Raw genomic sequence first — 23,394 nt, forward strand, 5'->3', positions numbered from 1 at the left:
GCTATATCTTGGATTACACTTTGAAAGAAGAAATCCTTCACAATGCGCGTCAGCACAGTGACATGAAGCATGACGGCCAAACAATCCACATTTACCAGGATTTATCGGCCATTACACTGAGGAACCGCAGAGACCTCCGCCCGCTTTGGAGGTTCTCCGCACGAACGGAATACCATACCGCTGGAAATTCCCGTTCGGCCTACAGGCTTCACGCAATTCCCGCACTGCTCTGCTACGGGTACCGGAAGAGCTGGACAACTTTTGCCGACTGTTAGACATTCTGTACGTTGACCTACCAAACTGGTATGCAGACTTCACTCGACAACGTCCCTTCTCCCGTAGGGAACAAGAGGAATTAATGGAAATATCAGCAGCATCCCTTAGACGCCGCCGGTCTCCGTCCCCTCCAAGCCGCCTCCAAGGTACCACTATAAATAGACAGCAACGAGGATCAGCGAACGGCCCTCTCCCCAGAAGAGCCCGCAGGGATCGCTGAAGAATTTGCCTATTATTCGGTTCTGTGACTGATTTGTTTCAAGATATCAAATAGTCTACATCTCCCCGTACTTCAGTTGCATCTTGTTCTTTTACCAAATGATATTCCAAAGTTTTTTGTTTTCTACCAGTTCAGAGGCTAGATGGGTACTTTAAGGGTGTTTAAACGCTTTTTATTGCTGCAAAGAACAGGAATGCTCACATAACTGGTGTCACAGTATATCACAGCATCTAGTCTGCTCTCACTTTGTCCTAACAAATAACCCCCCTCACCCCTTCATTTCGGGAGGTGGAGATATACTCTCCCACTCTACCACTGTTATGCCCACAGCGGGTCCTATATTCCCAGTGCTAGGACAGAATGACGCTTTCTACATGTCGACCTGACCACCGATCCGCTTTTTCCTCAGGATCCCCTATCGGACAAGAGACAATTGAAGACGCTTAACTGGACTTAGAACGGTTTCGCATATACCCGGGAACAAAGATGATCATATGATACCTGTTCTGTCTTGCAATCTCCCTGCTCGCGGACCGGGATTTCAACTCGAACGTTCAAGATCTCAAGGAGACTCAGACTTAATGTTTATCGGCAATTCCGCAACCTGATGGGTGTTTGTGAGTATATGGGACTCTCTGCTGGCCTTCAGCACCGGACTCTTCAGAATAATCTGTTTTACCATTTAGTCTTTATTTTCTTTTTTTTTTTATGTTCCTGTCTGAACGCTGTTGATGTATTCTGCAGACGGCGATACAGGTATATGCCCCTGTACCCCCGAAGGGATCGCATAACACGGACCTTAGTGTCTCCTATAATACCCCACTAAGACGGCGATCCCGCTCTTAAACCGGCCTCTCTGTGGTTCCACACGTGTGACTCCATGCCCACGACCTAGGTCTGCAGTGCTGTTGATTCACATAGAATGAGCAGATCAACCACTTAACCCCACTCCCCACACGAGACGCATTCCCGGAATGTTTGACATTCAATAATGCAGGCTCAGCCTTTCTCCCTTTCCACACGTGAGATTGGCTCCCTATGTTAATATAATATATAGATAGGCCATATATTCCACTGGAATGTGACACTTGCTTCTACACTTGCATGCGGACAACATGACCTACTGACTTTGCTTTCCTGCTGCTAGCTGGCTGAGGGTATTATGCTGTCCATGGCCATGTGAGTAAGGACAATCACTTTAGAGCTTATGAATATGTAATGCTGCCCAGCATAAATAGGAGACTTATCCCTACCTGGTCACCATAATACAGGTTTCACTGGTCTAATCCCAATACGGAATACGCTCTCCAACCGACAACCTTCCCATACACAAGGCCCATTCACTTAAAGAACGGAGAGGAAATTACCACCTTAATGTTAAAATGTGTCATAGGCTGTTGGATGCCGCTTGTGTCCCCCCTCTTAGGTGCCCCATCCCTCCCATCTTACGGGATAATGTCTAGTGGAAACGCTGACTTTTGTGTTTTGGGATGGATTACATAAGACTGTATAAAGTGATAGCTGATAACTATATTCAGAGACAGTTAAGAATACCATGCTGTTCCCCATACATGTCAAGCTGTATACACTGATGTACCCATAGAGATGAACTGTTAGGATTAGGATTAGCCTCAAACTATTTTTCAGAAATGCACCCCCCAAAGCCTACTCCTGCATTCCTTTGTCAGCAATAGCAATAACCGGACGTTGTAATGCCTATTTTTGGCTATGTTTTGGTTTTTATCTATCTGGGTTTATTTGTCGGGAAGCACAAGCTTGCACACATTATAGTAAATATGCTCCTGACTGCAAATGCTTTTTAGTTCCTGTTAGGTCATTAATAGCTTGCCTAACTCTGAATCAACCCATTCAGCATTTGACTTGACCCTACCTTATTAGCGCGGACCAGAACCTGGCCGAATCCTTACCGCACGTACACTGCTAGGTTTGCCAATCGGCTTATTTCCATAACTCCTCACGATACCTACAAATGAGTTACCACATGCATCTATTATTTCATCTTCCCTTAATAGGTTTCCCAGTATAGGCTATTAACACCTCGACTTCTCTAGGAGGCCATAAGGCTTATTTATGATATATTTTCCTTGCGATATTACCAATAAATAAATATTTTTGTTACTAGCGTTTTACATCCAGCTCCATCGACCTAAACTGACATTCTGTAATATAGAATACGGTGCCCACTGGGCCACCTAGTGTCGGTATCTCCTTACCCTCCCACCTTCTCTATTCCCACCCTGTTATATCCTCCCACTTTTGCTCCTCCCATAGCTTTGGGTTTTACCTTATCCTACCTTCGTCAGCTCCGAAACCCGGACCAGTAAAACACTTTTTAGCTACACCAGATCCCGCATATTCAAACCCGGAAACAACCATGAGAAAGGAAATTGATAGAGCTAGGCTTACCTTTACTTCCCTCAATGTGAAGGGATTGAATATGCCCGAAAAAAGGAGTCAACTTTTAATACAAATGCAGAAAGCCAACGCAGATATCCTGTTCCTTCAGGAAACACATTTTCGAACTGATGCGATCCCGAAAGCATATTCACATTACTTTAACGTAGCATATCACGCAACGAATAAAGAGGGTGTGTCAACGTTGTTCGCCAAACATTGTGAGTTCCGTGTACTTGATAAATTAGAGGACCCCAAGAGCAGATTTCTTTGCCTCAAGGGCACCTTGAAGGGAAAACTCTTCACCCTGGCCAATATATATGCACCAAATACCCAACAGGTGATGTTCTTCCGTAAACTATCACAAACTCTGATCCCCTTTGCTGAAGGCACGTTGATCCTTGGAGGGGATTTCACTACACCCATAAACCCACTTCTAGACACATCCAATGGGAAATCTTCCCTACCTTACTCGGCCCTCCGATCTATCAAGACCCAATTGCATACACTTCTTCTACACGATACCTGGCGGACCTTCCATCCTTTAGTTAAAGACTTCATGTTCTTTTCTGTCCGGCACAACAAATACTCCCGCCTAGACAATTTTTTCATCTCTCAGAAAGATCTCCACTTCATTCACCACACTTCTATTGATCCCATGATCCTATCAGACCATTATCCTATTTCACTATCCATTTCCCTCCCAGATGTACCTAATCGCCCCCCAGTATGGCGTCTTGATCCCTCGTTACTTACAGACCCAATGGTACTGGAACAGATTAAGACCCATATTCAGCAATACTTTACGGAAAATAGAGCGACATAAAATGTTCCAAGACTTGACTAATAAAATCACATCGCTTGAAAAAGCACATAAACAATCTCAAGCTCTTCAATCCCTAGCGGCGCTCACTCAAGCCAGAAATGAAATGCTAGATTTATTAGGTAAACAAATAAAACGAAAATATATCCTATCGCAAAAATACTTTTACGAATACGGAAACAAAGCTGGGAGGGGATTGGCTAGAGCTCTACAGGAAAAAAAAGCAGCGTCAACAGTACAATCTATCACAGATGCCTCGGGACGCAAGTTGACATCTACCCCTGACATAGCTTCCCAATTTGTTTCCTTCTACCATAAATTGTATAACCTCAACCCAAGTACCAACTCGTCGCTTCCTCAAGACAGACAAACCCTGATATCTACTTTTTTAAAACAGCATTTAACCACACAAATTTCCGCAGAGGACTACCTTACACTTCAGGAACCCTTGTCTACAGCAGAAGCACAAACAGCATTGTCCCAAATGAAACCAGGCAAAAGCCCTGGCCCCGACAGACTGACGACGGGATATTATAAAACATTTAGTGACTTATTGACTGACCACTTCTTGGCTGCCTTTAATACATGCTCTGTATCCCAAACCCCCCCCCCCCCCCCAGAGATTTGCTCACTGCCCATATCTCCGTAAACCCTAAGCCTGATAAAGATGCGTCCCGAGTTTCCAACTACCGACCGATTTCTCTACTTAATGTAGATTTAAAATGGTTCGCAAAAATTTTGGCCAATAGACTCCTCCCCTTACTCCCTCAATCGGATAATTTGGATCAGGTGGGGTTTATCCCAGGTAGGGAAGCAAGGGATAACACCCTTAAAACCCTAAACATTCATCATTGGCTGCAATCACAAAAAAAAACAGGCTTTTTCCTATCCCTTGACGCTGAGAAGGCATTTGATAGAGTGGCCTGGGACTATATGACCGAAACGCTACAGATCTTAGGCCTCCCACCCTCAATGATTACCCTCATTAATACACTGTATTCCAACCCTACAGCAAAGGTACGGGTGAATGGCCACCTATCAGACGCCTTCTCTATCACCAACGGAACCCGGCAGGGTTGCCCTCTCTCCCCAATTATTTTCATACTAACCCTAGAACCTCTCCTCAACTGTATTAGATCACACCCGGATATAAAGGGAATAAAAATCCACCAGAAACAGTACAAAATTGCGGCGTTCACGGACGACATCCTTCTTTTTCTGACAGACCCACTGACGACTATCCCCTCCCTCCTTCAGACTCTGTCTCACTTTAAATCCCTCTCCAACCTTCAAATATACTTTTCAAAATCTACGGCCCTCAATGTCACACTTCCAACAGCCATATGCACCCAATGCAAGAACAACTTTCCATTTCTTTGGAATGATCACCAAATCACCTACTTGAGTATACAAATCTCCACAAACGCCCTTGACTGGTAAGCAGTGAACTATTTACCACTCCTTCAATCCATCACCAAGGATCTTAATAAATGGTCAAGGGGTTTACATTCATGGTTCAGGAAAGTAGCCATAATAAAGATGAATATTTTACCGAGAATACTCTATCTGCTCCAGACGATCCCCATAGCTATACCTAAAGCATTCTTTACGTCTGTTCGCAGAGTATGCTCCGCTTTCATTTGGGGGAAATCCGCACCTAGATTAAGCTTTGCAATACTTACCAGACCTAAAAATCGAGGGGGCCTGGGATTGCCAGATATTCATAAATATTATTTGGCAAGTCATTTAACTCGAATTCTTGACTGGAATTTACACGCCCAAACAAAAGATTGGGTACAACTGGAAAACTCGATATCTCCCTATCCAATTTCCCAATCCCCTTGGATAAACCAGTCTCGCATTCTGCCCAGCGTAAAAGTCCATCCCTTCATTCAACCGTCCCTAACGGCATTTCATGAATGCTGTTCTAAACACAATCTTTCCTCAATACTCAGCCCCCTCACCCCCCTCAGACTGAATCCTGACTTCACACCGGGTATGAGAAGAGACTTCTTGACCACTTACTGGCCTTATTCCACTGTTCAAGCTAGACATTTTTATGACGGAAACCGTCTACGCTCCTACGAATCAGTTGTAGATATGTCCCAGATGAACTCTTTCCCCTTTTGGACATATGTACAAATAAGGCATTTTCTCCACTCACCCCAAACACAAACGCGTTGGACGAGAAAACGTACCCCTTTTGAAGAACTCTGCTCACTGACTGAACCGCAACGACATCTTATCTCGACTACTTATACGCTTCTTTTTAACAATCTATCTCCCTCGCAAGCCTGGTTCCAACAAAAATGGGATCAGGACCTCAACCAAACCCTGACTCACAGACAATGGGAAACTATATATGATTTCACACATAAAGGCTCTCTAAACACGCACACACAGGAAAACGCGTATAAATTAGTGACACGTTGGTACAGAACCCCTCTCAAACTGCAAAGATTATTCCCTAAACTCTCTCAACTTTGTTGGAGATGCTCTGATGGGATAGGATCCTATCTTCATATATGGTGGACGTGCCCCAAACTCAAACCGTTCTGGTTGGAAGTTCATCGTCTGATACAACAGATAACTACTTATGATCTGGCCTTTACACCAACACTATTTCTCCTAAACGTACCATCTATCCGGACCAAGACTTATTATCGATCACTAGCTATGCACATGGTTAACGCTGCAAAACTCTGTATACCGGCCAGATGAACCCCCTTCCATTGCAGAATGGCTGGGGAGAATCAAGAAAACTGCAGAAATGTAGGACCTTATTCATCAGGCACACGACAGACCTGACAAATTTGTTACCACTTGGGCGTGTTGGTATCATTTCCTTACCACCCCTGAGTATAAGAATATTACTTACCCAGGAGTGTCCGGAGGTCGGAGCTGACGAAGGACCCCCACATCCGTTTTTTTTTATCTTCCCTACATTTCTCTCTTTCGACTGTACATTTCTATCCCGACCTATTGATCAATAACCTACCTAGATTGGATAGCAACTTGACAGCATATCTTAGTCGTTATTTCTTTCCCCCCATTTTCTTGTTCTCAAAGATTGCTAAACCAGATACCAGGCCTCTACACAATTCCGATCTTGGTGTCTTAGCCTGTTTTACTGTAGACAAAAGATTTCCCTTTTTACACATTGTTTGGAATATATGCTTTTATTCATGCTTTCCGGATTGCTTTATGATCCTATTTACAATCTGTAATACTGAAAAAGAAAAATAAGAAAAAGTGTTCTAAAAAAGTATACAAATTTATTTCATATACATTACACAAAATATAAAAAAATGACAAACATTTAATACAAATTCCCTATGGTCTATAATTGACACCTATTGCGTAAACGCAGGTGACATTCTCTTTAACCACTTGCCGACCGCCGCACGCCGATGTATGTCGGCAGAATGGCACGGGCAGGCATATTGGCGTACAGGCACGTCCATGCATTCCCGCGGGTGGGGGACTGCAATAACTGTTAGGGCAGTTAAGGTTAGCCCCCTTTAGGTCTAGGGTACCCCCCTAACCCCCCCAATAAAGGTTTAACCCCGTGATCACCCCCCGTCGCCAGTGTCACTAATAAGCGATCGTTTTTCTGATCGCTGTATTAGTGTCACAGGTGACGCTAGTTAGGCAGGTAGGTATTTAGGTTCGCCGCAGCTTTTTATAGCGTCAGGGACCCCCATATACTACCGCATAAAGCCCCCTGATTGCCCCCTGATTGCCCCCTAGTTAACCCTTTCACCAGTGATCACCATATAACTGTTACAGGTGACGCTGGTTGGTTGGTTATTTTTTTATAGTTTCAGGGCACCCGCCATTGATTACCTAATAAAGGTTTAACCCCCTGATCACCCGGCGGGTGATATAAGTTTGAGGGTCAGATAGGGTCTGCGTCGCCCCAGGCAGCGTCAGGTTAGTGCCAGTACCGCTAACACCCACGCGCAAAGCATACACCTCCCTTAGTAATATAGTATCTGAACAGATCAATATCTGATCTGATCAGATCTATATTAGCGTCGCCAGCAGTTTAGGTTTCCCAAAAACGCTTTGTTAGCGGGATCAGCCCAGATACCTGCTAGCACCTGCGTTTAGCCCCTCTGCCAAAGCCCAGCCCACCCAAGTGCAGTATCGATCGATCACTGTCACTTACAAAACACTAAACACATAACTGCAGACAATGAACTCTGTCGTCCTCGTGGAGACCCTGCATATGACCTTAGAAAGCCTGAAGGCGGTGCTTGGCTTTTGGGGCCCCGTACTCAGCTAGGCTCCCAAAAAATCCCACACATGTGGTATCCCCATACTCAGAAGAAGCAGCAGAATTTATTTTGGGGTGTCATTTCACATATGCCCATGTGTGAGCAATATATCATTTAGTGACAACTTTGTGAAAAAAAAAAAAAAGTTTGTAATTTTCCCGCAACTTGTGGCAAAATATAAAATATTCCATGGACTCAACATGCCTCTCAGCAAATAGCTTGGGGTTTCTACTTTCTAAAATGGGGTCATTTGGGGGGGTTTTGTGCCATATTGGCATTTTATGGCCTTCAAAACTGTGATAGGTAATGAGGAGTGAAAATTACAAATGTATGCCATTAGAAACCATGAAGGCGGCACTTGGCTTTCGGGGCCCCGTACGCGGCTAGGCTTCCAAAAAGTCGACCACATGTGGTATCCCTGTACTCAGGAGAAGCAGCAGAATGTATTTTGGGGTACAATTCCACATATAACCGTGGTATGTGTGAGCAATATATAATTTAGTGACAACTTTGTGTAAAAAAAAAAAAATTTTTTTTTTGTCATTATTCAATCGCTTGAGGCAAAAAAATAAAATATTCAATGGGCTCAAATGCCTCTTATCAATTTCCTTAGGGTGTCTACTTTCCAAAATGGGGTCATTTGGGGGGGTTTTGTACTGCCCTGCCATTTTAGCACCTCAAGAAATGAGATAGGCAGTCATAAACTAAAAGCTGCGTAAATTCCAGAAAATATACCTTAGTTTGTAGACGTGAAAACTTTTGCGCAAACCAATAAATATACACTTATTGACTTTTTTTTACCAAAGACATGTGGCTGAATACATTTTGGCCTAAATATATGACTAAAATTGAGTTTATTGGATTTTTCTAATAACAAAAAGTAGAAAATATCATATTTTTTCAAAATTTTCGGTCTTTTTACATTTATATCGCAAAAAATTTAAATCGCAGAGTCAGTCAAATACCTTTAAAAGAAAACTCTATTTGTGGGAAAAAAAGGACACAAATTTTGTTTGGGTACAACATTGCATGACCGTGCAATTACCAGTTAAAGCAGCGCAGTGTCAAATTGTAAAAAGACCTCTGGTCATTGACCAGCAAAATGGTCCGGTCTGAAAGTGGTTAAAGACCAAATGAGGTTCCATCCCAGTACGTTCAGCATCTTTCGCCGTGATCGGTTTCTTCGGGATCAAGGGAGTAGAAATATTCATTAGAGGTCGACCGATATGGGTTTTTCTCTGGCCGATGCCGATGCCAATATTTAGAAATCATGGCGGCCGATAGCCGATATATGATGCCGATTTTTTTTGGGCCGATATGTTAGGCCGATTTTATTTTATTTATTTATTTTTTTCCTTTTTTATTTTATTTTTTAATCCCCCTTGATCTAACACACCTTTCCCACTGGGGCATTTTTCAGGCGCTTTTGGGCTAAAAATAGCGCCTGTAAAATGGCTCCCCTGCAGTCTGTGTGAAAGACAGAGTGCTTTCACACTGAGGCAATGCGCTGGCAGCATCTTAAAAAAAAAGTCCTGCAAGCAGCACGTTTGGAGTGGTGTATACCGCTCCTCCACCACTCCTGCCCATTGATATGAATGGGCACCACTGCCGAAGCGCATGCAATGCGATTTGGCAGCAGTGCTTCATGGGCGCATTTAACCTCTTCCTTGGCCGCTAGCTGGGTTATATGTGCCCCACTAGCCAAATAGCACCGCTAAAATGATGGTAAAGAGCCGCTAAAACTTGCGTTTTACCATCAACGCCTGCCCGCTCCAGTGTGAAAGCAACTTCATAAGTGATACAGAAAATTTCTTACATTTAAACATTTATTAAACAAATCAGTTTACTTGTATGTATGATTTAGATAAAAAAAAAAAAAAAAAAACCTATATATTAAATAAAAACAGGTAGTCAAAACTTTTGGACGAAAAAAAAAATGGGCTAACTTTACTGTTTTTATTTTATTTTTATTTTTTAAATAGTGTATTTTTTTCCTAAAAAAAAAAATGCATTTGAAAGACCTCTGTGCAAATGCCGTGTGACATAAAATATTGCAACAACCGCTATTTTATTCCCTAGAATCTCTGCTAAAAAAAATATATATCATTTTTGGGGGGTCTAAGTGATTTTCTGGCAGAAAATACAAGATTTTTACTTGTAAGCAACAAGTGTCAGAAAAGATTTAGTCTTTAACCACTTGAGGACCGCCGTATTGCCATTGTACGTCAGCACAATGGCACAGGCAGGCATAATCACGTACATCCACGTGATTGCCTTCCAGCGGGTGGGGGGTCCGATCGGACCCCCTCCCACTGGTTACGGCGGTCCGATTCGGTCCAGGAGCGCTCCGTGATGAGGGGATGGCCGTTGGTTTTCGGCCACCCCCTCTGGATCCCTCCTGGCCAATGAGAAGCTTCCTCCCCTGTGTATTGTTTACACAGGAAGGAGGAAGTGATGTCATTCTCCTCGGGGCGGTCTTTTTGACCGGACTACGAGGAGAACAGTAAAAGTAAGTGTGCACCAACACTACACTGACATGTAGGTACACACAGGCACACAAACCCCCCCCCGATCCCCCCCCCCGATCGCCCCCCGATCCCCCCCCCGCCCCCCCTCCCCCCCCCAGTCACAGTGTCACTGATTGCATTGATCATTTCTTTACTGATCAATGCATTCAGTGTCAGTTGTGACAGTAAAAACTGTCAGGACAGTTAGTGTTAGGTCCAGGGTAGCCCCCTATCACCCCCCAATAAAGATTTAACCCCCTGATTGCCCCTAGAGTTAACCCTTTCACCCCCTTTTGCCAGTGTCACTAAGCGATCATTTTTCTGATCGCTGCATGTGTCGCTAGTGTCGCTAGGTAGCTAGTTATTTTTTTAGGTTCACCGCCAGGTTTTTATAGCGCTAGGTACCCCGATATACTACCCAATAATGTTTTTAACCCCCTGATTGCCGCTAGTTAACCCTTTCACCCCCTTTTGCCAGTGTCACTAAGCGATCGTTTTTCTGATCGCTGCATTAGTGTCGCTACAGTCGCTAGGTAGCTAGTTATTTTTTTAGGTTCACCGCCAGGTTTTTATAGCGCTAGGTACCCCGATATACTACCCAATAATGTTTTTAACCCCCTGATTGCCGCTAGTTAACCCTTTCACCCCCTTTTGCCAGTGTCACTAAGCGATCGTTTTTCTGATCGCTGCATTAGTGTCGCTACAGTCGCTAGGTAGCTAGTTATTTTTTTAGGTTCACCGCCAGGTTTTTATAGCGCTAGGTACCCCGATATACTACCCAATAATGTTTTTAACCCCCTGATTGCCGCTAGTTAACCCTTTCACCCCCTTTTGCCAGTGTCACTAAGCGATCATTTTTCTGATCGCTGCATGTGTCGCTAGGTAGCTAGTTATTTTTTTAGGTTCACCGCCAGGTTTTTATATCGCTAGGTACCCCGATATACTACCCAATAATGTTTTTAACCCCCTGATTGCCGCTAGTTAACCCTTTCACCCCCTTTTGCCAGTGTCACTAAGCGATCGTTTTTCTGATCGCTGCATTAGTGTCGCTACAGTCGCTAGGTAGCTAGTTATTTTTTTAGGTTCACCGCCAGGTTTTTATAGCGCTAGGTACCCCGATATACTACCCAATAATGGTTTTAACCCCCTGATTTCCGCTAGTTAACCCTTTCACCCCCTTTTGCCAGTGTCACTAAGCAATAATTTTTCTGAACGCTGCATCAGTGTCGCTAGTGTCGCTAGGTAGCTAGTTAACTAGGCTCCCAAAAAGTCCCCCACATGTGGTATCCCAGTACTCGGGAGAAGCAGCAGAATTTATTTTGGGGTGTAATTTGACTTCTGCCCATAGCATGTGTGAGCAATATATCATTTAGTGACAACTTTGTGCAAAAAAAAAAAAGTTTGTAATATTCCCGCAACTTTTGGCAAAATATAAAATATTCCATGGACTCAACATGCCTCTCAGTAAATAGCTTGAGGTGTCTACTTTCCAAAATGGGGTCATTTGGGGGGGTTTTGTGCTATTTTGGCATTTTATGGCCTTCGAAACTGTGATAGGTAGTGAGGAGTTAAATCAAAAATTTGCACCCTTAGAAATCCTGAAGGTGGTGATTGGTTTTCGGGGTGCCGTGCGCGACTAGACTCCCAAAAAGTCCCACACATGTGGTATCCCCGTACTCGGGAGAAGCAGCAGAATGTATTTTGGGGTGTCATTTCACATATAACCATGGCATGTGTGAGCAATATATCATTTAGTGACAACTTTTTGTAAAAAAAAATTTTTTTTTTTTTTTTTGTCATTATTCAATCCCTTAGGACAAAAAAAATAAATATTCAATGGGCTCAACATACCCATCAGCAATTTCCTTGGGGTGTCTACTTTCCAAAATGGGGTCATTTGGGGGGGATTTGTACTGCCCTGCCATTTTAGCACCTCAAGAAATGAGATCGGCAGTCATAAATTAAAAGCTGTGTAAATTCCAGAAAATGTACTCTAGTTTGTAGACGCTATAACTTTTGCGCAAACCAAAAAATATACGCTTATTGACATTTTTTTTACTAAAGACATGTGGCTGAATAAATTTTGCCCTCAATGTATGACTAAAATTTAGTTTATTAGATTTTTCTTATAACAAAAAGAAGAAAATATCTTTTTTTTTCAAAATTTTCGCTCTTTTTCCATTTATATCGCAAAAAAAAAAAATCGCAGAGGCAATCAAATACCATCAAAAGAAAGCTCTATTTGTGGGAAGAAAAGGACGCAAATTTCGTTTGGGTGCAATATTGCATGACCGCGCAATTACCAGTTAAAGCAGCGCAGTGCGAAATTGCAAAAAGACCTCTGGTCCTTAAGGTGTTTATTGGTCCGGAGCTGAAGTGGTTAAATGGTTAAACTGAGAACTTCTACACAGAGATGACTTCATTCATTCAAGTGTAAACATTGTATCATTTAGTTCTTTTCTTGGCAGCCTGCCCAGAGAGGAGGAAAGGGTTGCTATGACGACTCAGGCAACTTACACTGACTGAAATGACTTCTGTAATAGAAAAGTCCCGCTGTAGTTCTAAATCGGCTTTTTATCAGCTCAAATCGGCCGATGCCGATTATTTAAAAAACGGCAAATATCGGCCGATATATCGGCCGGCCGATATATCGGTCGACCTCTAATATTCATATCATAGAAGAACAAATATGTTACTCTTTAAACTATACATAAAAAGAAAAAATGAAAAATCAACAACTGTCTCTGAAAAATATACATAAAATAGTGCCTGAGTGAACTGTGGAATAAAGCTACTTGTATACAGTCGGCGAGTGTATACATAAGACTGGCTAGTTTACACAGTGTTTACAGAGATGCAAGGGTGTACAGAGAAGCTAGTATACATAGAAGACTACAGCATACTAGGCTCTCTGAATACACAAAACCCTCTGTATACCACAGCCTGTCTTCTGTATACACTAGACTGTAAAAACTAGCTAGAATACACTAGCCTGTCTCTGTACCCACTAGACTCTCTGTATACACTACCCAGTCTTCTGTATACACTGTCAGCTTTGATGTATACCCAAGCCTGTCTTCTGTATACACTAGTTTCTCTATATGCACTGTCCTTTCTGTATACACTCGACCCTCTCTATACACTAACCTCTCTATATACACTAACATCTTTGTATATACTAGCCTCTCTTTAAACTAGCCTCTCTGTGTACCCCAGCCTCACTGTTTACTCTAGCATCTCTGTATACTCAAGCCTATCTGCATACACAAGTCTGTATTCTGTATTCACTAGCCTCTCTTTAAACTAGCCTCTCTGTATACCCCAGAATAACTGTATACTCTAGCCTCTCTGTATACACTAGCATTTCTGTATACATCACCCTATCTGTATTCACTAGCCTTTCTGTATACCCCAGCCTGCCTCTCTATATACACTAGCTTTTCTTCTGAATATAATAGTCTCAGTCTCTCTCTATAACCAAGCCTGTTTTCTGTATACATTAGCATGTGTCCTGTATACACTAGCCTGTCTTCTTTATTCTGTAGCCTCTCTGTATACAATAGCCTGCCATCTAAATAAAATACATACTTTGTATTCCCAACCTGTTTTCTGTATTATCTAGCCTACCTTCTGTATACCTTAGCCTCTCTGTATAAACTAGCCTTCCTTCTATATACACTGCCATTTATGAGGTAAACAAAGAGTCTAGTGTACATAAAGGACAGGCTAGAGTATAAAGAGAGGATAGGGTATACAGAAGAAAGCCTAGTGTATACAGAACACAGGCTAGTACCCTGAGCCTGGGTGAGAGAGGATGAGGAGCATTAGGAGGGCTTGGTCTTCCACATCCGACCAAGTATTCGGCATGATGTGGCTCAACACGTCCAGCTGCCGAAAATAAGGACAATCGTGGGAGGCACACAACACCCACTGTAACAGTGCTAGGTTCCTGTATTACAGAAACAGAACACCAGCAATAAGGGGTATCTTCAGGTGTATACGGTGCAGGAGGCACACAACACCCACTCTAACTTCTGCACTGCAGATGCCTGTATTGCAGAAATTGAACCCCAGTAATAAAAGGGAGCTTCAGGTGTGTACTGTGCAGGAGGCACATAACACCCACTGTAACAGTGCTAGGTTCCCAAGCAGTAAAGACACTGTCCCTGCCTATCGTCCTCTTTCCTTGACCGCCGCAACACACTATACAAGGCCGGACGCAAGTTGCCCTCGGTGCGGGAACATGGGGGGAGACATGATGCACATGTTTTGGAGATGCCCGAAGTTGATCCACTACTGGACGGAGGTGACAGGAACCATTGATCGGGTGTTTGGAACCTCCACCAGGATGGAGGCGAAGTATTGTCTCCTGGGATTAGTTGAAGGAGTTGGAAACCCGGGAAGCAGCCAGATGGCAGTTCTGAGATGCCTATTTCAGGCAAGGAAACTGATTGCCCAACCCTGCTTAGCCTCCAATGTTGGCAATGACTTGTTTTTTTTCGCTTGTTTCCCAAGATGACCATGTTGGCGTTTGTCAAGATGGTTGAGAGTGCCCGAAGAGATCACCTATGGCCCCATCACCTTGAAAGTGCCTGATCTTGTCTGATCTCAGAGGCTAAGCATTGTCGGGCCTGATTAGTAACTGGATGGAAGACCGACTGGGAATACCAGGTGCCGTATGCTTATTTCGTGATCATGCATCACGGGACACAGGAGCTTCATTACATAGTGGGTTATATAGGCACCTCTGGTGATTGGACACTGGTTAACCCCCAATTAAGGAGAATTCATCCCCTATATAACCCCTCCCATATGGGAGGCACCTCAGTTTTTTCGCCAGTGTCTATGGTGGTTGGTCACTAAAACATGTGCTATGAAGAAAGCTCTGTGCAGGTCCCTGCGGGGGTCTAAGGGCTACAACAAACCGGATCCATATCTCGGGCCGATATTTTGTCTCCCAAGATGATATGGTACCCGGGCCTCGTCATCCGAAGAAACAAGATTTTGCCTGTAAGTCCTCTCCTATTGGAAGACTGGGCTCTGGGAAAACCAGACTTGGTGAACTATTTACATAGTGCCACGAAAGTTTCTGGCAGAGTCTTTTACAAGGTCCAGGTAGGAGGTTCTTCTGAGAAGGAACCCCAAAAAAACCCTGAAGGTTGGCTCAACTCTGCCCGCCGTGATGGGTGAAGGCTGGAATCTGTCTGTTTTCAGCAATTCCTGCGGCGAGGACAGGTAAGGGAAGTTAATCCTATATAAATTATATTATGGATTTCTTCATTGAGTAGTTGTATGTCTTACCTGGTTTCCACCACTAGAGGGAGTAAGAGCAGCCTGATGCATACTTACATGCCTTTCAGATACACACACTCAGTGAAGCCTGGTTCTCCCAGATGACTCGCGTCTCCACTGCAATCTCTGCCACAATGAAGGTAATACAGGGGTCCCACGTAGTCTGGGGGTCCCACGCAGCTCCGATGGCAATTCCCTTCCCCCCTGGATACCGGCGGTCCTCATGCATGCACGCCGAGCGCACTTCCGTGCTAGTGGAGGAGGGGGGAGTGTGGTTGCGAGCCGTGCACATCGGTGTGCACGGCGCTGTACTGCGCAGGCGCCAGGCGGCAGTTTTAAAAAGCCCAGAGCGTCAGGGGGCTGTAATTGGAGACACAGAAGCTGTGGGCAGTAAGCATCCCAAGGGATTGGATCCAGGCAAACCTAAGACACCTACTCAGCATCAGGTTGTGCAGTTTAAGCATATATATTTATTGTGAGACTTTAAGTACAACAGTGATTGCACTTTGTACTAGTACCTCTGCTTTGTAGCTTAGGACTATGTCTCCTCGTAAGAGGGTCTCAGGGGGAGGTAACAAGGGCACTGGTAAGTCACCGCCTAGGTCTAGGGGTTCTAAAAATGCCTGTAGGTTACCATCCCCCCTGCAAGGCTGGAGCCAGCCTCACAGGATGAGTCAGTGCCCCTGTCAGGTTTTGCAGCCTCTCCTTATATTTCAGCCCCGGTATACGTCACTGGGGCTACATTGGAGGGTTTTGAAGGGAGAATCATGAATTTTATTTCAGCTTCCCTGAAAGATAGCAGGAAAAGGGGTAGATCCCCTCCCTATGCTGAGATTCCTCTTTCAGATGGGACAGGGATCTTGAGCAGTCGGATGAATCACAGGAAGAGGAGAGAGTCCCCTCCTCCCAGGCGCTCAGAAAACAGGTGCAGTATTATACTGAATTGGTGCATACCACATTCAGAATGCCTGCTGCTGAGATCGCTACGTCCTCTGTTTCTTCCCTGGGAGTCAGGAAAATCCCACAGACTGCCTTTTCCTTTCCAATTCATCCCTTAATAGATAAATTGTTGTATGAGGATTGGAGACATCCCGATAAACTGTTTGCTCCTCCTAAAAGGTTTTCTATGCCTTATCCTCTGGAGGAAAGTTTCACCAAGAAATGGGGGGTCCCATCTGTCGATGCGGCTGTTTCTTGCGTGAATAGAAACCTGACCTGTCCTTTGGATAATGCTCAGGTATTTAAAGATCCAACTGATAAGAAGCTGGAAACATTATTAAAAGCCTCCTTTTCCATGACTGGCGCTGTAGTGCAACCTACAGTCACAGCTGTGGGGTTGTGTCAGTTCCTCAAGGAACAGGTTTAGCAGATGCTTGACCTCCTTCCCAGTGAGGAAGTGGAGAATTATGCAGAAATACCTCAAATTCTGTGTTTCATGATTGATGGAATTTTGGATTCTGTCCAACAAGCATCTCGTTTGTCTCTCCTGTTGGCACACATGCGAAGGGCCCTATGGCTAAAGAATTTGGCAGCTGAGCTATCATGCAAGAAGCATTTGATTGGGTTCCCGTTTAAAGGGGAACGTTTGTTTGGAGAAGAATTAGACAAATTCGACCAAAAAATTTCAGGGGGTAAATCTACTCTCCTTCCAGTCAAAAGGAGCAAACGTCCATCATTTAGGCATTCTCTCTCTCCTGGAGCATCAAGCTCTAAGCAGTGGCGACGGCCTTCACAACCCCCCTCTACAGGAAAGGCTCAAGGCCGGGCCCAGGGGCATAAGAAATCCTGGGGGCGAAAGCCTGCCAAGCAGAGCCCAAAAGCTTCCTTGTGAAGGGGCGCCCCCGCTCGGGCCGAGTGGGGGGAAGGCTCCTGCAGTTTTCGGAAGCCTGGCGGGAAGAGATCCAGGACAAGTGGGTGGTCTCTTCCGTATCTCTGGGCTACAAGCTGGAGTTTCAGGAGATTCCACCTTCTCGCTTTCTAAGGTCAAGGATCCCTAGGGACCTAGTAAAGCAAAGACCGCTATTTCTGGCCTTAGATCACTTACTATCCCAGGGGGTGATATTAGAAGTGGACCCAAAAGAACAGGGTTCAGGGTTTTACTCGAATCTCTTCACCGTTCCAAAGCCACATGGAAGTGTCAGACCTATCCTGGATCTGAAGGATCTGAACTGGTTTTTACGCATCCGGTCCTTCCGAATGCAGTCAATTCGCACTGTGGTCTCCTCCCTGCAAGGGAGAGAGTTTATGGCATCAATAGACATCAAGGATGCATATCTCCATGTGCCAATTTTTTCCGCGCACCAAAAGTATCTAAGGTTTGCTGTAGAGCGGCGCCATTTTCCATTTGTGGCCTTGTGGTTCGGACTCGCTACGGTCCCTCGAGTCTTCACAAAGATTCTGGACCCTCTGTTGACAAACCTAAGAGCTCAGGGTATAGCCGTCATGGCTTATCTAGACAATTTGCTTCTCATAGAGAAAACAGTAGCGCTCTTGAACCACAGTGTTACCAGAACGCTAGAACACCTGGATTATAAACCTAGAAAAGTCGTCCCTACAGCCTGCTACCAGGTTGGAATACCTGGGTATGGTTATCGACACTGCTCAGGGCAAGGTGTTTCTACCAAGGCCAAAAGCCTTGGCCATTGGGGATCTGGTGTGCCTAATTCTGGGCAGAAGATCTTCCCCCATTCGGTTGTGCATGAGACTGTTAGGGAAAATGGTCGCCTCCTTCGAGGCCATTCCATTCGCCCAGTTCCACTCAAGGCCTCTGCAAAGATGCATCCTTGCAGCTTCGAACAGGAAGCCCCAGTCCTTGGATCTTCCTATGTGTCTATCCCCAGGGACACGCAAGAGTTTCGTCTGGTGGTTACAAACCGAGAATTTGCTGAAAGGCAAAACTTTTCTTCCTCTTCCATGGAAGATTATTACGACAGATGCCAGCCTGACAGGCTGGGGAGCAGTGTTGGAGGAGATGTGCTCGCAGGGGAAATGGTCTGCGATCGAGAAGCTATTGCCCATAAATGTCTTGGAGATCCGGGCAGTTTATATGGCTCTCATAAACTGGTCTTTCAGACTACGGGGTCTCCCTGTTCGGGTTCAGTCCGACAATGCCACAGCAGTGGCCTATATCAATCACCAGGGTGGTACCAGGAGTCTGGTTGCGCAAAAAGAGGTGAATCGCATACTTGTCTGGGCAGAAAGGCAGTCTTTGATTGTCTCCTGCAGTATGTCCGCAGTCTCTGATTGTCTCCTGCAGTATGTCCGCAGTCTCTGATTGTCTCCTGCAGTATGTCCGCAGTCTTTGATTGTCTCCTGCAGTATGTCCGCAGTCTTTGATTGTCTTCTGCAGTATGTCCGCAGTCTTTGATTGTCTCCTGCAGTATGTCCGCAGTCTCTGATTGTCTCCTGCAATATGTCCGCAGTCTCTGATTGTCTCCTGCAGTATGTCCGCAGTCTATGATTGTCTTCTGCAGTATGTCCACAGTCTCTTATTGTCTCCTGCAGTATGTCCGCAGTCTTTGATTGTCTCCTGCAGTATGTCCGCAGTCTCTTATTGTCTCCTGCAGTATGTCCGCAGTCTTTGATTGTATCCTGCAGTATGTCCGCAGTTTTTGATTGTCTCCTGCGGTATGTCCGCAGTCTGATTGTCTCCTGCAGTATGTCCGCAGTCTCTTATTGTCTCCTGCAGTATGTCTGCAGTCTCTGATTGTCTCCTGCAGTATGTCCGCAGTCTCTGATTGTCTCCTGCATTATGTCCACAGTCTCTGATTGTCTCCTGCATTACAGTGGTGTGAAAAAGTGTTTGCCCCCTTCCTCATTTCCTGTTCCTTTGCATGTTTGTCACACTGAAGTGTTTCGGAACATCAAACCAATTTAAACAATAGTCAAGGACAACACAAGTAAACACAAAATGCAATTTGTAAATGAAGGTGTTTATTATTAAAGGTGAAAAAAAATCCAAACCATCATGGCCCTGTGTGAAAAAGTGATTGCCCCCTTGTTAAAACATACTATAACTGTGGTTGTCCACACCTGAGTTAAATTTCTCTAGCCACACCCAGGCCTGATTATTGCCACACCTGTTCACAATCAAGGCATCACTTAAATAGGAGCTGCTTGACACAGTAAGGTCCACCAGAAGATCCTTAAAAGCTACACATCATGCCGAGACCCAAAGAAATTCAGGAACAATTGAGAAAGAAAGTAATTGAGATCTATCAGTCTGGAAAGGGTTATAAAGCCATTTCCAAAGCTTTGGGAATCCAGCGAACCACAGTGAGAGCCATTATCCACAAATGGCGAAGACATGGAACAGTGGTGAACCTTCCCAGGAGTGGCCGGCCGCCCAAAATTACCCCAAGAGCTCAGCGACGACTCATCCAAGAGGTCACAAAAGACCCCACAACAACGTCCAAGGAACTGCAGGCCTCACTTGCCTCAGTTAAGGTCAGCATTCAAGCCTCCACCATCAGGAAAAGACTGGGCAAAAATGGCCTGCATGGCAGAGTTCCAAGGAGAAAAACACTGCTGAGCAAAAAGAACATCAAAGCTCGTCTCAATTTCTCCACAACACATCTTGATGATCCCCAAGACTTTTGGGACAACATTCTGTGGACCGATGAGACAAAAGTGGAACTCTTTGGAAGGTGTGTGTCCAAGTATATCTGGCGTAGAAGGAACACTGCATTTCATAAAAAGAACATTATACCAACAGTAAAATATGGTGGTGGTAGTGTGATGGTCTGGGGCTGTTTTGCTGCTTCAGGACCTGGAAGACTTGCCGTGATAAAAGGAACTATGAATTCTGCTGTCTACCAAGAGATCCTGAAGGAGAATGTCCGACCATCTGTTCGTGTACTCAAGCTGAAACGAACTTGGGTTCTGCAGCAGGACAATGATCCTAAACACACCAGCAAGTCCACCACCGAATGGCTGAAGAAAAACAAAATGAAGACTTTGGAGTGGCCTAGCCAAAGTCCTGACCTGAATCCTATTGAGATGTTGTGGTATGACCTTAAAAAGGCCGTTCATGCTCGAAAACCCTCTAATGTAACTGAATTAGGACAATTCTGCAAAGATGAGTGGGCCAAAATTCCTCCAGGACGCTGTAAAAGCCTCATTGCACGTTATCGCAAACGCTTGGTTGCAGTTGTTGCTGCTAAGGGTGGCCCAACCAGTTATTAGGTTTAGGGGGCAATCACTTTTTCACACAGGGCCATGATGGTTTGGATTTTTTTTCACCTTTAATAATAAACACCTTCATTTACAAATTGCGTTTTGTGTTTACTTGTGTTGTCCTTGACTATTGTTTAAATTGGTTTGATGTTCCGAAACACTTAAGTGTGACAAACATGCAAAGGAACAGGAAATGAGGAAGGGGGCAAACACTTTTTCACACCACTGTATGTCCGCAGTCTCTGATTGTCTCCTGCAGTATGTTCGCAGTCTCTGATTGTCTCCTGCAGTATGTTCGCAGTCTCTGATTGTCTCCTGTAGTATGTCCCCAGTCTCTGTCTCCTGCAGTATGTCACCAGTCTCTGATTGTCTCCTGCAGTATGTCGCCAGTCTCTGATTGTCTCCTGCAGTATGTCGCCAGTCTCTGATTGTCTCCTGCCGTATGTCCGCAGTCTCTGATTGTCTCCTGTAGTATGTCCGCAGTCTCCGATTGTCTCCTGCAGTATGTCCGCAGTCTCTGATTGTCTCCTGCAGTATGTCTGCAGTCTCTGATTGTCTCCTGTGGTATGTCTGCAGTCTCTGAACCTCTCTTGTAGTATGTCTGCACTCTCTGACACTCTCCTGTAGTATGTGTATTAATGTGCCCCTTTACTTGCTCAATTATTTAGGATTGCTCCACTGCTCAGTGAGAGGTAATGATGTGTATTAGCCTGTAGCAACCAATCAGCTAACAGTAGTGATCTGCTTTAATCTCTAGCAGCCAATCAGTAAGTGGTAATGATGTGCATTAACCTTTAGCAACCAATCGGCAAGCAAAAATTATGTGTTGTACCCTCTAGCAACCACCCAGCGAGCAGTAAGGATAGGCTGTAACCTCTGGCAAACAATTGCAATCACTGCGTGATCTGCTGCAGTAAACTGATTTTGAGTCTACCTGCTATTTTTTGTATGTCTCAGAATGGAGGGGGGGCCCAGAGAAAATGTTTGCCCAGGGCCCAATCAAAATTAAAGACGGCCCTGCTTGTCAGTGTTTTTTCAGAAGCCACTTGCATCGCATTCCCTGGTGCGGGCTTTCATCCAGGGGGCTATGCGGATAAGGCCGCCAGTCAAACCTCTGGTATGCCCATGGGATCTGAATTTGGTTCTCTCAGCTTTGCAGGGGCAACCTTTTGAACCTTTGCATCAGGCTTCGTTATTTCTTTTGACTAAAAAATTGGTTTTCTTGGTAGCCATATCCACGGCTAGAAGAGTGTCAGAACTAGCAGCTCTCTCCAGAAAAGAGCCGTATCTAATTATTCATAAGGACCGGGTGGTAATGCGTCCCAACAGGTCCTTTCTGCCTAAGGTGGTTTCAGGATTCCATTTGAATCAAGATGTAATCCTACCATCCTTTTTTCCGGACCCACAGTCCGCAGAAGTTTGGATGTGGTAAGGGCAATCAGTATCTATCTTCAGGCAAGGAAAACTGATTGCTTATTTATTTTGCCGGAAGGGCCAGGCGGCATCAAAATCACTCTCTCAAGGTGGATTAGACAGATTATTTCTCAGGCCTATAGTGTTAAAGGAAAGATCCCTCCTTTTCAAGTGAAAGCGCACTCAACTAGGGCTGTAAGTGCTTCTTGGGCAGTACATCACCAGGCCTCCCTGGCTCAGATCTGTAAGGCTGCAACTTGGTCATCAGTCCACACATTCACCAGATTCTATCAGGTGGATGTCAGAGGGCAAGAGGATATCGCCTTTGGGCGCAGTGTACTGCAGGCTGCAGTTTAGGTCCTCCGGTCCTTGGCGGTCTATATATTACGATCTGTGTCTCCCTCCCCTCAATCTGAGCATTGCTTTGGGACATCCCACTATGTAATGAAGCTCCTGTGTCCCGTGATGTATGATCAAGAAAATAGGATTTTTATATACAGCTTACCTGTAAAATCCTTTTCTTGAGAGTACATCACGGGACACAGGGCTCCCGCCCCTCTTGGGTTTTACGTGGTTTCCTATTGCTTTGCTACAAAACTGAGGTGCCTCCCATATGGGAGGGGTTATATAGGGGAGGAATTCTCCTTAATTGGGGGTTAACCACTGTCCAATCACCAGAGGTGCCTATATAACCCACTATGTAATAAGGCTCCTGTGTCCCATTATGTACTCTCAAGAAAAGGATTTTACAGGTAAGCTGTATATAAAAATCCTATTTTTTTATGTTGCTGGCGTTGACCTGTTTTTTTTCGCTTTTTTCCCAAGATGACCATCTTGGCGTTTGTCAAGAGGGTTGAGAGTGCCCAAAGAAAGTGCTTACAGCCAAATCACCCTGAAAGTGCCTGATCTTGTCTGATCTCGGAGGCTAAGCATTGTCGAGCCTGATTAGTAACTGGATGGGAGACCGACTGGGAATACCAGGTGCCGTAGGCT

The 23,394-nt window shown here is 44.7% G+C and overlaps 2 pseudogenes; both read left to right on the forward strand.

Annotated features, from left to right (window-relative positions):
• The first annotated feature begins 15,085 nt into the window (after positions 1–15,085).
• Positions 15,086–15,204, forward strand: LOC143957661 (5S ribosomal RNA; annotated as a pseudogene).
• Positions 15,205–23,275: 8,071 nt separating this feature from the next.
• On the forward strand, positions 23,276–23,394 carry LOC143957470 (5S ribosomal RNA; annotated as a pseudogene).

This window comes from Lithobates pipiens, unplaced genomic scaffold (genome assembly GCF_037356315.1).
Source record: "Lithobates pipiens isolate NorthernLeopardFrog02 unplaced genomic scaffold, aLitPip1_a1.2 Scaffold_52, whole genome shotgun sequence".
Lineage (NCBI taxonomy): Eukaryota > Metazoa > Chordata > Amphibia > Anura > Ranidae > Lithobates > Lithobates pipiens.